This window comes from Arachis stenosperma, chromosome 9 (genome assembly GCF_014773155.1).
Source record: "Arachis stenosperma cultivar V10309 chromosome 9, arast.V10309.gnm1.PFL2, whole genome shotgun sequence".
Lineage (NCBI taxonomy): Eukaryota > Viridiplantae > Streptophyta > Magnoliopsida > Fabales > Fabaceae > Arachis > Arachis stenosperma.
In genome coordinates, this window is record NC_080385.1 from 159,646,564 (window position 1) to 159,662,123 (window position 15,560).

At 42.6% G+C, this 15,560-nt stretch overlaps 1 non-coding gene across 1 annotated transcript; it reads left to right on the top strand.

Moving 5' to 3' along the window:
* The first annotated feature begins 14,069 nt into the window (after window positions 1-14,069).
* Window positions 14,070-14,177, top strand: LOC130952160 (small nucleolar RNA R71). Its single transcript, XR_009074340.1, has one exon. It is a non-coding gene; the product is annotated as a small nucleolar RNA R71 (small nucleolar RNA).
* The last annotated feature ends 1,383 nt before the right edge of the window (window positions 14,178-15,560 follow it).

Consider the following 15,560-nt stretch of genomic DNA (forward strand, 5'->3'; position numbering starts at 1 on the left):
AAAACTGTTCGGAGGCAAAAAGCTACTAGTCCCGCTCATCTAATTTGGAGCTAAGTTTCATTGATAATTTGGAGTCTATAGTATATTCTCTTTTTATCTTATTTGATTTTCAGTTGCTTGAGGACAAGCAACAATTTAAGTTTGGTGTTGTGATGAGCGGATAATTTGTACCCTTTTTGGCATTGTTTTTAGTATGTTTTTAGTAGTTTTAGTTAAGTTCTTAGTATATTTTTATTAGTTTTTAGTTAAAATTCACTTTTCTGGACTTTACTATGAGTTTGTGTGTTTTTCTGTGATTTCAGGTATATTCTGGCTGAAATTGAGGGACCTGAGCAAAAATCTGATTCAGAGACTGAAAAGAACTGCAGATGCTGTTGGATTCTGACTTCCCTGCACTCGAAGTGGATTTTCTGGAGCTACAGAAGCTCAATTGGCGCGCTCTCAACGGCGTTGGAAAGTAGACATCCTGGGCTTTCCAGCAATATATGATAGTCCATACTTTGCCCAAGATTTGATGGCCCAAACCGGCGTTCAAAGTCACCCTCAGGAATTCCAGCGTTAAACGCCGGAACTGGCACCTAAATGGGAGTTAAACGCCCAAACTGGCACCAAAGCTGGCGTTTAACTCCAAGGAGAGTCTCTACACGAAAATGCTTCATTTGCTCAGCCCAAGCACACACCAAGTGGGCCCAGAAGTGGATTTTTATGTCATTTACTCATCTCTGTACACCTTAGGCTACTAGTTTTCTATAAGTAGGACCTTTTACTATTGTATTTGAAATCTTGGGATTATTTTAGATCCTTTGATCATCTTTGGACATCTAGTTCTTAGATCATTGGGAGGCTGGCCTCACGGCCATGCCTAGACCTTGTTCTTATGTATTTTCAACGGTGGAGTTTCTACACACCATAGATTAAGGTGTGGAGCTCTGCTGTACCTCGAGTATTAATGCAATTACTATTGTTCTTCTATTCAATTCCGCTTGTTCTTTGTCCAAGATATCACTTGTTCTTCAACTTGATGAATGTGATGATCCGTGACACTCATTATCATTCTCACCTATGAACAAGGTGACTGACAACCACTTTTGTTCTACAAGCAACCAAGGCTCTAGTGAATATCTCTTGGATTCTTTATCCGGAATCTTCGTGGTATAGGCAAGAACTGATGGCGGCATTCAAGAGAATCTGGAAGGTCTAAACCTTGTCTGTGGTATTCTGAGTAGGATTCAATGATTGAATGACTGTGACGTGCTTCAAACTCCTAGCAGGCGGGGCGTTAGTGACAAACGCAAAAGGATCGATGGATTTTATTCCGGCCTGACCGAGAACCGACAGCTGATTAGCCATATGCTGTGACAGAGCATAGGAACATTTTCACTGAGAGGATGGGAGGTAGCCACTGACAACGGTGAAACCCTACATAAGCTTGCCATGGAAAGGAGTAAGAAGGATTGGATGAAGACAGTAGGAAAGCAGAGAGACGGAAGGGAAGGCATCTTCATACGCTTATCTGAAGCTCTTACCAATGATATACATAAGTATCTCTATCTTTATCTTTATGCTTTATTCGTTTATCACTATACCCATTTGAGTCTGCCTGACTGAGATTTACAAGGTGACCATAGCTTGCTTCATACCAACAATCTCCGTGGGATCGACCCTTACTCGCGTAAGGTATTACTTGGACGACCCAGTGCACTTGCTGGTTAGTTGTGCGAAGTTGTAGTGATCACAATTTCGCGCACCAGTTACTCATTTGAATTGATGTTAATCTGCCAACTATTCTCCGTCCCGACTTCTTTAGAGCAAATCGTAGTCGAGACCGACTTCTTAGTACGAAGGTCGGTGCTCAGCAAGGCTCAATCCTCTGGACTAGGCCTTTCGTTTGGACCTGGGCCTTTATTATTGGGCCAGGGTATGAACAGTGCCCCTACTTGAGCCCAAGATCTCTTCAAGACTTGGGTTCGAGTATTTTACTCGGGTTCGTAGCCGACTTTCTTGGAGGAGACGCGGGTTTTTAAACCGACGTGATTTTCGCGACTTTTTGTTTCTGACAGTTACGTATATTCAAGCGTCATGTCCGTTAGGGATGCCCCAAGGGATTGATGGCTTTGGTAACGGTGCACTCTTATTAATGACTGCCCCGTTTTTACCATTATGCCCCAAGAGTATTTATAAATACTTTTCCCTCTCTTTCATTATCTTCTTTCTGCGATTTTTCTAATTTTTTCCTCGTTCGTTCTTCATTCGTTTGTGCCACATTTCTGTGTCTCGAAGCTTTTACTTCCTGCAACCTTCGTCTTCAGAGAGAGGTTAGTTTCTTTTTCTCTTTCATATTTTTCGTATGCCTTTATTTTGTAGATAAGTAGGTGTGTAGACTTTTGCTTGGTTCCTTTTTTCTCCCCTCTAGAGACCTTTGTTTTTGATTTTTTCTTTTCTTTTTCCCTTTGTAGGTTTCCTCGTCTTCTTTAGGAAAAGAAAATGGCCTCCGTAGATTGGGTTGATGTTACTGTCCTAGGGGAGGAGCCGTTGGTTGATGTTGAGTTTATTACCCATCTTCGTACTCACCACCGGCTCTGTACCTCGGATGAGGACGAGCCTAAGTATGAATTGCTTATCCCAAGTTCAGAGGACCGAGTTTGCCATGGGAGGGCCAACGGAACGGCCCCTCATTTCTTCTTTATGTATGAATGCATGATCACCCGTCTGGGCGTTTTTTTTTTTACCTTTTTCAGATTTTGAGATGTCTGTTTTGCAACACTGTCGGGTTGCCCCTACCCAGCTTCACCCCAACTCTTGGGGTTTTTTGAAAATTTATCAATTTATTAGCCATGCTTTGGAGTTTCCGACCTCTCTGAAAATCTTTTTCCATCTTTTCCATATGACCAAGCCCTTCAGTGGGCTAAACAATAAACAACAATGGGTTTCCTTTCGAGCCATACAAGGTCGGAGAATCTTCACCCTTTTTGACGAATCCTTCCATGACTTTAAAAATTATTTTTTCAAAGTGCAAGCTGTAGAGGGTCACCACCCCTTTTTCCTGGATGATAATTCTTCTCCTCGCTTTCCTTTATACTGGCTGGAGGCCTCTCCTTGTGAGAAATATGGTCTGGATAACCTGGATGAAGTAGAGGCCGCCATTGTGGGGTTCCTCCGAGAAGTGTGGGGGAGGGCCCCATATTTGGACACTAAAAAGTTTCTCCAAGGGTCTCCGACCTTTATCCAAGCACAGCTAGGTAGCTTTCATTTGTTTGTTAGATTCCTGACTCGTTAACTGAACTTTCCGACTTGTTTAATTCCTTAGCTATTGTTTTATTTTTCAGAAATGGCGAAGACGAATGCTCAGGAATCTTACCAGAGAGTCCAGGAGGCCAAAGCAAAGTCTCGCGCCAGGACTGGTGGTGCCAGGGTTATTTCTCCTCCTCCTCCTCCTCGGAACGTTGGGACTCTTTCTAAGCCCATTGTGATTTCTTCTTCAGCTTCCTCTCAACCGCCTCCCGCCGTCCGACCCTCCCCTGAGCCAGAGAAGAAGAAGCGCAAGACCTTAGAGTCTGGCTCTTCTGGTGAGGTTAAGGCGGATGCTCTTGCGTTCGTCCGAAAGAACATCTACCCCCATGCTCGTATAAGCATGGATGATATGTCCGTTCGGAGCCACCTTACCACTATGGTTGAGGAGAGTCTCAAGGCGGCGGGGGTTTGCAGCAAACTCTTGGATATTTTTGAGAAGGCTCCTCTCAGCTCTTTAGGGATGACCTCGAGGGTCGAGGAGCTGGAAGGAAGGCTTCGCTCATACCAAGAGCATGAGAGGGAGTTGAAGGAGGAAGTCGCCAAGCTGAAGGAGGAGAGAGATGCCCTCCAGGAGAAGGGGAAGGTTTTGCAAGCCCAATGCAACATGGAGATGGATTTGAGGAAAACAACGCAGGCCAGCTATCAAAGTTTATTCAATGATCTTGTGTCTGTGAAGAATGATCTGCTGAATTCTCGGAAGGCATATAACCTCATATAACCTCATATAACCTCTTTACACCGACTTGTACCTCGTCGTTTTATCCTGAACCGACCATCTAGGTCGGTTCATGGGATTTTCACGTTTTGTCGAGCTTAAGTCGGCGCGTTTCGTAGAAAGACTTAGAAAATAGAAAGGAGTTTTTAAGAGATATTGTGAATGAAAAAAGATCTTTTATTGATTGGGGAGGTACCTTCTCGCTACTAAGGGTTTTTAATAGCCTATTTTCCCTTAGCCTCTACTATGATGCCTCGTTAAAAACCCTTCTTCAGAAAAAACCCTTTTACTTTTGGGAAAAAAATCATGAAGTTGGGAAAAGAGTACATCAGGGAGTAGAGTTCGCTTTTAACTGTAGTACCTTTTCATATTACAAGCATGCCACGACCTCGGTAACTCGGTGCCGTTCAGGTCGGTTACTTTATAATAACCTTTTCCTAAAACTTCATTGACTTTGTATGGTCCCTTCCAATTAGCAGCAAGTTTTCCTTCCCCTGATTTGTTGACTCCAATGTCGTTTCTGATTAAGACCAAGTCATTCGGGGCAAATGTTCTTCGAATGACTTTTTTGTTGTACCTTGTAGTCATCCTTTGCTTCAATGCTGCTTCTCTTATCTGGGCATCTTCTCGGACTTCAGGGAGCAAGTCGAGCTCCTCTTTGTGCCCCTGTATGTTTCCGATCTCGTCATGGAGAATTACCCTTGGGCTTTGTTCATTGATTTCTATTGGTATCATTGCTTCTACGCCATAGACAAGTCAGAAGGGCGTTTCTCCAGTGGCGGATTGAGGCGTTGTCCTGTAAGCCCATAGCACTTGGGGGAGCTCTTCAGCCCAAGCTCCTTTTGCTTCTTGTAATCTTTTCTTTAGCCCTGCCAGTATGACTTTGTTGGCTGCCTCGGCTTGCCCATTGGCTTGCGGGTGCTCCACCGAGGTGAACTGGTGTTTAATTCTCATACTGGCTACTAAGCTTCTGAAGGTAGAATCGGTGAATTGGGTTCCATTATCTGTAGTAATGGAATAAGGTATCCCATATCTTGTGATGATATTTTTGTAGAGGAACCTCCGACTTCTTTGAGCGGTGATGGTGGCCAATGGTTCTGCTTCTATCCACTTTGTGAAGTAATCTATTCCCACAATCAGGTATTTGACTTGTCCTGGCGCTTGGGGAAAAGGACCTAACAAATCCATTCCCCATTTTGCAAAGGGCCATGGAGAAGTGATACTGATGAGCTCTTCTGGTGGAGCCACGTGGAAATTTGCATGCATCTGACATGGTTGACACTTTTTCACAAATTCTGTGGCATCTTTCTGCAAGGTCGGCCAGTAGAATCTAGCTCGGATTACTTTCCTGGCTAGTGACCTTGCTCCGAGATGGTTTCCGCAGATCCCACTATGTACTTCCTCTAATACCTCGGCGGTTCTTGAGGTCGGTACACACTTTAATAGTGGTGTTGATATCCCCCTTATGTAGAGAATATTTCTCACCAAGGTGTAGTGTTGTGCTTCCCTTCGGATCTTTTTAGCCTCTTTCTCCTCTTTAGGGAGGATGTCGAATTTCATGTATTCGACCAAGGGGTTCATCCATCCGAGGTTTAAACCGACTACCTCAAGTACTTCTTGTTTGTCTTCTATTTTTACTACCGAGGGTTCCTGGAGGGTTTCTTGGATCAGGCTTCTATTGTTCCCTCCTGGTTTGGTACTTGCTAACTTGGATAGGGCGTCCGCTCTGCTGTTTAGATCCCGAGTTATGTGTTTGACCTCGGTTTCTGCAAAGCGCCCAAGGTGCTCCGAGTTTTCTCCAAGTACCTCTTCATATTTGGGTCCTTTGCTTGATACTCTCCACTTATCTGGGAGGTCACCACTTGTGAGTCGCTATATATGATCACCTTTGTAGCACCGACTTCTTCTGCCAGCTTTAATCCAGCAATCAAGGCTTCATACTCTGCCTGATTATTTGAAGCTGGAAATTCAAATTTTAGGGAAACCTCTATCTGGGTTCTCCTTTCATCTACCAGTATTATGCCTGCGCCGCTTCCTGTTTTGTTGGAGGATCCGTCTACATAGAGTTCCCATGCAGTTGGTTTTTCCTCGTGATCCCCTGCGTATTCTGCAACGAAGTCGGCGAGGCATTGGGCTTTGATCGCCGTCCGAGTTTCATATCTTAAGTCGAACTCGGAGAGCTCTATTTCCCATTGAACCATTCTCCCTGCAACATCCATCTTTTGGAGGATTTGCTTCATGGGCTGGTTCGTTCGGACTCTTATTGTGTGAGCCTGAAAGTAAGGTCGTAGCCTTCGTGAGACTATTACTAAGGAGTAGGCAAACTTCTCTAGTTTGTGGTATCTTAGCTCAGGGCCTTGTAGAAATTTACTGATGAAATAAATTGGATGTTGTCCGACCTCATCTTCTCTTATCAGGGCTGATGAGACAGCCTTGTCCGCTACGGATAAGTACAGGACGAGGTCTTTTCCAGATACTGGTCGGGTCAGAATAGGAGGTTGGCTTAAAAACTTTTTGAACTCCTGGAACGCCTCCTCGCATTCAGGAGTCCATTTAAACTGACATCCCTTTCTCAATAAGGAGAACAGTAGAAGGGATTTTAGTGCCGATCCTGCCAAAAATCTGGAAAGGGCTGCAAGTCGGCCGTTCAGCTGCTGGACTTCTCTCAAACAAGTCGGGCTTTTCATCTCTAGGATGGCTATACACTTATCGGGATTGGCTTCGATCCCTCTTTGTGTTAGCATAAATCCTAGAAATTTCCCTGCCTCTACCGCGAAGGCGCACTTTGCGGGATTTAATCTCATCCCGTGCAGCCTTATGGTGTCAAAGACTTGTGAGAGGTCTGACAAGAGGTCGACTTCTTTCTTGGTCTTTACCAGCATGTCGTCGACGTATACTTCCATTAGACTCCCCAGGTGAGGGGAAAACACTTTATTCATCAACCTTTGATATGTGGCTCCTGCATTCTTCAATCCGAATGGCATGACCACGTAGCAGAAATTAGCTCTGGGTGTGATGAATGATGTTTTCTCCTGGTCTGGCTCATGCATTGGGATTTGATTATATCCCGAGTAGGCGTCCATAAATGATAAGTATTGATACCCCGAACTGGAGTCTACTAGGGTATCAATACTTGGCAGTGGGTAAGGGTCCTTGGGACATGCCTTATTTAAGTCGGTATAGTCGACACACATTCTCCATTTGCCATTCTGTTTTTTGACTAGCACTACATTGGCTAGCCATGTTGGGTACTTGACTTCTCTGATGAAGCTAGCTTCCAGGAGCGCCTGCACTTGTTCTTCTACTATTAGGGCTCGTTCTGGGCCGAGCTTGCGTCTTCTTTGTTGTACAGGTCGGGATCCTGGATAAACTGAGAGCTTGTGGGACATGAGCTCGGGGTTTATCCCAGGCATGTCGGAGGCCTTCCAGGCGAAGAGGTCGGAGTTATTTCTTAGGAGCTTAGTCAATTCTTGTTTTAGGGTTTCCCCTAGGTTGGCTCCTATATGAGTATTTTTCCCTTCCTCTTCGCCGACCTGTATCTCCTCGGTTTTTCCTCTCAGTTGTGGTCGCAGCTCTTCTCTGGCCCTTGCACCACCGATCTCTATTGTGTGAACTTCTCTGCCCTTTCCTCTCAGATTTAGGCTTTCATTGTAGCATTTTCTCGCCAACTTTTGGTCTCCCATTACCGTTGTTATTCCCGCTGAGGTCAGGAATTTCATGCAGAGGTGGGGAGTGGATACCACTGCTCCGAGTCGATTAAGGGTAGCTCTGCCGATTAAAGCATTATACGCTGACTGACATGCGAAATTGTGAACTCTACTTTTTCACAACTCTCATAATCCCTGGTAATGGCTCCAAAAACTTGGTGCGCCTAATACCATGGCATTACACAACTTCGCACGACTAACCAGCAAGTGCACTGGGTCGTCCAAGTAATAAACCTTACGTGAGTAAGGGTCGATCCCACGGAGATTGTTAGTATTGAAGCAAGCTATGGTCATCTTGTAAATCTTAGTCAGGCAAACTCAGATATATATGGTGATGAACGAAAATAACATAGAAGTAAAGATAGTGATACTTATGTATATCATTGGTGTATGAGCTTCAGACAAGTGTATGAAGATGCCTTCCCTTCCATCTCTCTGCTTTCCTACAGTCTTCATCCAATCCTTTCTTACTCCTTTCCATGGCAAGCTCGTATAGGGTCTCACTGTTGTCAGCAGCTACCTCCCATCCGCGCAGTGAAAGCTAATGCTCTTACACTCTGTCACAGTGCGGCCAATCACCGGTTTGGTTCCCTCCCCTACCGGAATAGAATAACTCTTTTGCGTCTGTCACTAACGCCCAGTAGGTTACAGGTTTGAAGCACGTCACAGTCATTCAGTCATTGAATCCTACTCAGAACACCACAGACAAGGTTAGACCTTCCGGATTCTCTTGAATGCCGCCATCAGGTCCTGCCTATACCACGAAGATTCCGATTAAAGAATCCAAGAGATCTTCACTAAGCCTCAGATGCTTGTAGAACAAGAATGGTTGTCAGTCACCTTGTTCATAGGTGAGAATGATGATGAGTGTCACGGATCATCACATTCATCAAGTTGAAGAACAAGTGATATCTTAGAACAAGAACAAGCGGAATTGAATGGAAGAACAATAGTAATTGCATTAATACTCGAGGTACAGCAGAGCTCCACACCTTAATCTATGGTGTGTAGAAACTCCACCGTTGAAAATACATAAGAACAAAGTCTAGGCATGGCCGAATGGCCAGCCTCCCAATGATCTAAGAACAAGAATGTCCAAAGATGATCTAGAGATCTAAAAGTGATCAAAAGATCAAAAGATTTCTATACAATAGTAAAAGGTCCTACTTATAAGAAACTAGTAGCCTAGGGTGTACAGAAATGAGTAAATGACATAAAAATCCTTCTCCGGGCCCACTTGGTGTGTGCTTGGGCTGAGCAATGAAGCAATTTCGTGTAGAGACTCTTCTTGGAGTTAAACGCCAGCTTTAGTGCCAGTTTGGGCGTTTAACTCCCATTTGGGTGCCAGTTCCGGCGTTTAACGCTGGAATTTCTGTAGGTGACTTTGAACGCCGGTTTGGGCCATCAAATCTTGGGCAAAGTATGGACTATTATATATTGCTGGAAAGCCCAGGATGTCTACTTTCCAACGCCGTTGAGAGCGCGCCAATTGGGCTTCTGTAGCTCCAGAAAATCCACTTCGAGTGCAGGGAGGTCAGAATCCAACAGCATCTGCAGTCCTTTTTGGTCTCAGAATCAGATTTTTGCTCAGGTCCCTCAATTTCAGCCAGAAAATACCTGAAATCACAGAAAAACACACAAACTCATAGTAAAGTCCAGAAAAGTGATTTTTAATTAAAAACTAATAAAAATATACTAAAAACTAACTAGATCATACTAAAAATATACTAAAAACAATGCCAAAAAGTATACAAATTATCCGCTCATCACAACACCAAACTTAAATTGTTGCTTGTCCCCAAGCAACTGAAGATCAAATAAGATAAAAAGAAGAGAATATGCAATGAACTCCAAAAACATCTGTGAAGATCAGTATTAATTAGATGAGCGGGGCTTTTAACTTTTTGCCTCTCAATAGTTTTGGCATCTCACTCTATCCCTTGTAACTCAGAATGATTGGCTTCTTTAGGAACTCAGAATCCAGATAGTGTTATTGATTCTCCTAGTTAAGTATGATGATTCTTGAACATAGCTATTTATTGAGTCTTGGCTGTGGCCCAAAGCACTCTGTCTTCCAGTATTACCACTGGATACATACATGCCACAGACACATAATTGGGTGAACCTTTTCAGATTGTGACTCAGCTTTGCTAAAGTCCCCAATTAGAGGTGTCCAGGGTTCTTAAGCACACTCTTATTTGCCTTGGATCACAACTCTTTATTCTTTCTTTTTCTTTCTTTTTTTTCTCTTTTTTTTCGGTTTTTTTTTTTTTTTTTTGAAATGCTTTTTCTTGCTTCAAGAATCATTTTATTGATTTTTCAGATCCTCAGTAACATGTCTCCTTTTTCATCATTCTTTCAAGAGCCAACATTCATGAACCACAAATTCAAAAGACATATGCACTGTTTAAGCATACATTCAGAGAACAAAAGTGTTGCCACCACATCAAAATAATTAAACTATTATAAAATTCAGAATTCATGCAATTCTTTCCTTTTCAATTAAGCACATTTTTATTCAAGAAAGGTGATGGATTCATAGGACATTCATAACTTTAAGGCATAGACACTAAGACACTAATGATCATAGGACACAAGCATGGATAACATAAGGCATAAAAATCGAAAAACAGAAGAACAATAACAAGGAAATCAAAGAACGGGTCCACCTTAGTGATGGCGGCTCTTTCTTGCTCTTGAAGATCCTATGGAGTGCTTGAGCTCCTCAATGTCTCTTCCTTGTCTTTGTTGCTCCTCCCTCATGATTCTTTGATCTTCTCTAATTTCATGAAGGATGATGGAGTGTTCTTGATGCTCCACCCTCAGTTGTCCCATGTTGGAACTTAATTCTCCTAGGGAGGTGTTTAGTTGCTCCCAATAGTTTTGTGGAGGAAAATTCATCCCTTGAGGAATCTCAGGGGTCTCATGATGAGTGAGATCTCTTGTGTACTCCATCCTTTTCTTGGTGATGGGCTTGTCCTCATCAATGGGAATGTCTCCCTCTATGTCAACTCCAACTGAATAACAGAGGTGACAAATGAGATGAGGAAAGGCTAACCTTGCCAAGGTGGAGGTCTTGTCCGCCACCTTATAGAGTTCTTGGGCTATAACCTCATGAACCTCTATTTCTTCTCCAACCATGATACTATGGATCATGATGGCCCGGTCTATGGTAACTTCGGACCGGTTGCTAGTGGGAATGATTGAGCGTTGTATGAACTCTAACCATCCTCTAGCCACGGGTTTGAGGTCATGCCTTCTCAATTGAACCGGCTTTCCTCTTGAGTCTTGCCTCCATTGTGCGCCCTCTTCACATATGACTGTGAGGACTTGGTCCAACCTTTGATCAAAGTTGACCCTTCTAGTGTAAGGATGCTCATCTCCTTGCATCATAGGCAAGTTGAACGCCACCCTCACACTCTCCGGACTAAAATCCAAGTATTTCCCCCGAACCATAGTGAGATAATTCTTTGGATTCGGGTTCACACTTTGGTCGTGGTTCTTTGTGATCCATGCATTGGCATAGAACTCTTGAACCATCAAGATTCCGACTTGTTGAATGGGGTTGGTAAGAACTTCCCAACCTCTTCTTCGGATCTCATGGCGGATCTCCGGATATTCACCCTTTTTGAGTGAAAAGGGGACCTCGGAGATCACCTTCTTCAAGGCCACAACTTCATAGAAGTGGTCTTGATGCACCCTTGAGAGGAATCTATCCATCTCCCATGACTCGGAGGTGGAAGCTTTTGCCTTCCCTTTCCTCTTTTTAGAGGTTTCTCCGGCCTTGGATGCCATAAATGGTTATGGAAAAACGAAAAAGCAACGCTTTTACCACACCAAACTTAAAATGTTTGCTCGTCCTCGAGCAAAAGAAGAAAGAAGAGAGTAGAAGAAGAAGAAATGAGGAAGAGGGAGATGGTAGTGTGTTCGGCCAAAGAGGGGGAGAAGTGGTGTTTAGGTTGTGTGAAAATGAAGAAGGGAAGAAGGGTATTTATAGGAGAGAGAGGGATGAGGGTTCGGCCATTTGAGGGTGGGTTTGGAAGGGAAAGTGGTTTGAATTTGAAGGGTGAGGTTGGTGGGGTTTTATGAAGGATGGATGTGAGTGGTGAAGAGAAAGATGGGATTTGATAGGTGAAGGGTTTTTGGGGAAGAGGTATTGAGGTGATTGGTGAATGGGGGAAGAAGAGAGAGAGTGATGGTAGGGTCCTGTGGGGTCCACAGATCCTGTAGTGTCAAGGAAAAGTCATCCCTGCACCAAAAGTTGCTCAAAATCACGTTTTGAGGCATTTCTGGCGTTAAACGCCGGGCTGGTGCCCATTCCTGGCGTTTAACGCCAGGTTCTTGCCCTTTACTGGCGTTTAACGCCAGTCTGGTGCCCCTTTCTGGCGTTAAACGCCCAGAAGGGTGCCAGACTGGGCGTTAAACGCCCAACAGCAAGGCTTACTGGCGTTTAAACGCCAGCAGCTTCTTCCTCCAGGGTGTGCTGTTTTTCTTCCTGTTTTTCATTCTGTTTTTGCTTTTTTCATTATTTTTGTGACTTCTTATGATCATCAACCTACAAAAAAGATAAAATAACAAAAGAAAATAATTAACTATAAAACATTGGGTTGCCTCCCAACAAGCGCTTCTTTAGTGTCATTAGCTTGACAGAGGACTCCCATGGAGCCTCAGAAACACTCAGAACCGTGTTGAAACCTCCCAACACCAAACTTAGAGTTTGAATGTGGGGTTTCAACACCAAACTTAGAGTTTGGTTGTGGCCTCCCAACACCAAACTTAGAGTTTGACTGTGGGGGCTCTGTTTGGCTCTGTTTTGAGAGAAGCTCTTCATGCTTCTTCTCCATGATGACAGAGGGATATCCTTGGGCCTTAAACACCATGGATTCTTCATTCACTTGAATGATCAACTCTCCTCTATCAACATCAATCACAGCCTTTGCTGTGGCTAGGAAGGGTCTGCCAAGGATGATGGATTCATCCATGCACTTCCCAGTCTCTAGGACTATGAAATCAGTAGGAATGTAATGGTCTTCAATCTTCACCAAAACATTCTCTACAAGTCCATGAGCTTGTTTTCTTGAATTGTCTGCCATCTCTAATGAGATTCTAGCAGCTTGCACCTCAAAGATCCCTAATTTCTCCATTACAGAGAGGGGCATGAGGTTCACACTTGACCCTAAGTCACACAAGGCCTTCTTGAAGGTCATGGTGCCTATGGTACAAGGTATAGAAAACTTCCCAGGATCCTGCCTCTTTTGAGGCAATTTCTGCCTAGACAAGTCATCCAGTTCTTTGGTGAGCAAGGGTGGTTCATCCTCCCAAGTCTCATTTCCAAATAACTTGTCATTTAGCTTCATGATTGCTCCAAGGTATTTAGCAACTTGCTCTTCAGTGACATACTCATCCTCTTCAGAGGAAGAATACTCATCAGAGCTCATGAATGGCAGAAGTAAATCTAATGGAATCTCTATGGTCTCAATTTGAGCCTCAGATTCCCAAGGTTCCTCATTGAGGAACTCAGAGGAGAGTGGTGCACGCCCACTGAGGTCTTCCTCAGTGGCGTCCTCCTCCTCTCTTTCCTCTCCATATTCGGCCATGTTGATGGCCTTGCACTCTCCTTTTGGATTTTCTTCTGTATTACTTGGGAGAGTACTAGGAGGGAGTTCAGTAACTTTCTTGCTCAGCTGACCCACTTGTCCTTCCAAATTTCTGATGGAGGACCTTGTTTCATTCATGAAACTTTGAGTGGTCTTTATTAGATCAGAGACCATTGTTGCTAAGTCAGAAGTATTCTGCTTAGAACTCTCTGTCTGTTGCTGAGAAGATGATGGAAAAGGCTTGCCATTGCTAAACCTGTTTCTTCCACCATTATTGTTATTGAAACCTTGTTGAGGTCTCTCTTGATTCTTCCATGAGAGATTTGGGTGATTTCTCCATGAAGAATTGTAGGTATTTCCATAGGGTTCTCCTAGGTAATTCACCTCTTCCATGGAAGGGTTCTCAGGATCATAAGCTTCTTCCTCAGATGAAGCATCCTTAGTACTGTTTGGTGCATTTTGCATTCCAGACAGACTTTGAGAAATCAAATTGACTTGTTGAGTCAATATCTTGTTCTGAGCCAAAATGGCATTCAGAGTGTCAATCTCAAGAACTCCTTTCTTCTGACTAGTCCCATTGTTCACAGGATTCCTTTCAGAAGTGTACATGAATTGGTTATTTGCAACCATTTCAATCAATTCTTGAGCTTCTGCAGGCGTCTTCTTCAGATGAAGAGATCCTCCAGCAGAGCTATCCAAAGACATCTTGGATAGTTCAGAGAGACCATCATAGAAAATACCTATGATGCTCCATTCAGAAAGCATGTCAGAAGGACATCTTCTGATTAATTGTTTGTATCTTTCCCAAGCTTCATAGAGGGATTCTCCATCCTTCTGTCTGAAGGTTTGGACTTCCACTCTAAGCTTACTCCATCTTTGTGGTGGAAAGAACTTTGCCAAGAAGGCATTGACTAGCTTTTCCCAAGAGTCCAGGCTTTCTTTAGGTTGAGAATCCAACCATATTCTAGCTCTGTCTCTTACAGCAAAAGGGAATAGCATCAGTCTATAGACCTCAGGGTTAACCCCATTAGTCTTGACTGTGTCACAGATTTGCAAGAATTCAGCTAAAAACTGATGAGGATCTTCCATTGGAAGTCCATGGAACTTGCAATTCTGTTGCATTAGAGAAACTAATTGAGGTTTAAGCTCAAAGTTGTTCGCTCCAATGGCAGGGATAGAGATGCTTCTCCCATAAAAATCAGGAGTAGGTGCAGTAAAGTCACCCAGCACCTTCCTTGCATTGTTGGCATTGTTGTTGTTTTCGGCTGCCATGTGTTCTTCTTCCTTGAAGAATTCGGTCAAGTCCTCTAAAGAGAGTTGTGCTTTGGCTTCTCTTAGCTTTCTCTTTAGGGTCCTCTCAGGTTCAGGATCAGCTTCAACAAGAATGCCTTTGTCTCTGCTCCTGCTCATATGAAAGAGGAGAGAAAAAGAAAATGTGGAATCCTCTATGTCACAGTATAGAGATTCCTTGAAATGTCAGAGGAAAACAGAAATAGAAAGAAGAAGGAGAAGGAGAATTCGAATTTTAATTGATAAAATTCGAATTGTGCATTTAGAAGGAGTAGTACTCCATAAATAGAAGGATGTGAGAAGGAGGGAAGAGGATTTTCGAAAATTCAGTTAAAAGATTTTGAAAACATTTTGAAAATTTGATTGATAATTTTCGAAAATTGAAAGTGAAAAAGAAATCAAGTGATTTTTGAAAAAGATTTTGAAATTAGAAGTCAAAAAGATTTGATTGAAACTTGTTTTGAAAAAGATGTGATTAAAAAGATTTGATTGAATAATTATGGTTTTAAAAAGATGTGAATGAAGAGATATGATTTGAAAATAATTTTAAAAGATATGTTTTGAAAACAAATTGAAAAGATATGAATTGAAAAAATTAATGACTTGCCTAACAAGAAAAGATATGATTCAAACATAAAACCTTTCTTAACAGAAAAGGTAAAAAATGTTCAATCAAATCATTAATTATTAGTAAGTATCTCTGAAAAACAATTTGAAAAAGATATGTTTTGAAAATTATTTTAAAAGATTTGATTTTGAAAATTAGTGACTTGCCTAACAAGAAAAGATATGATTTAAACATTAAACCTTTCTCAACAGAAAAGGTAACAAATTTGAGATGCTCAATCAAATCATTAATTGTTAGGAAGTATCTTTGAAAAAGGAAAGAAATTGATTTTGAAAACATTTAATTGAAAAGATATGATTTGAAAAAGATTTGGTTTTGAAAAACTTTGAAAA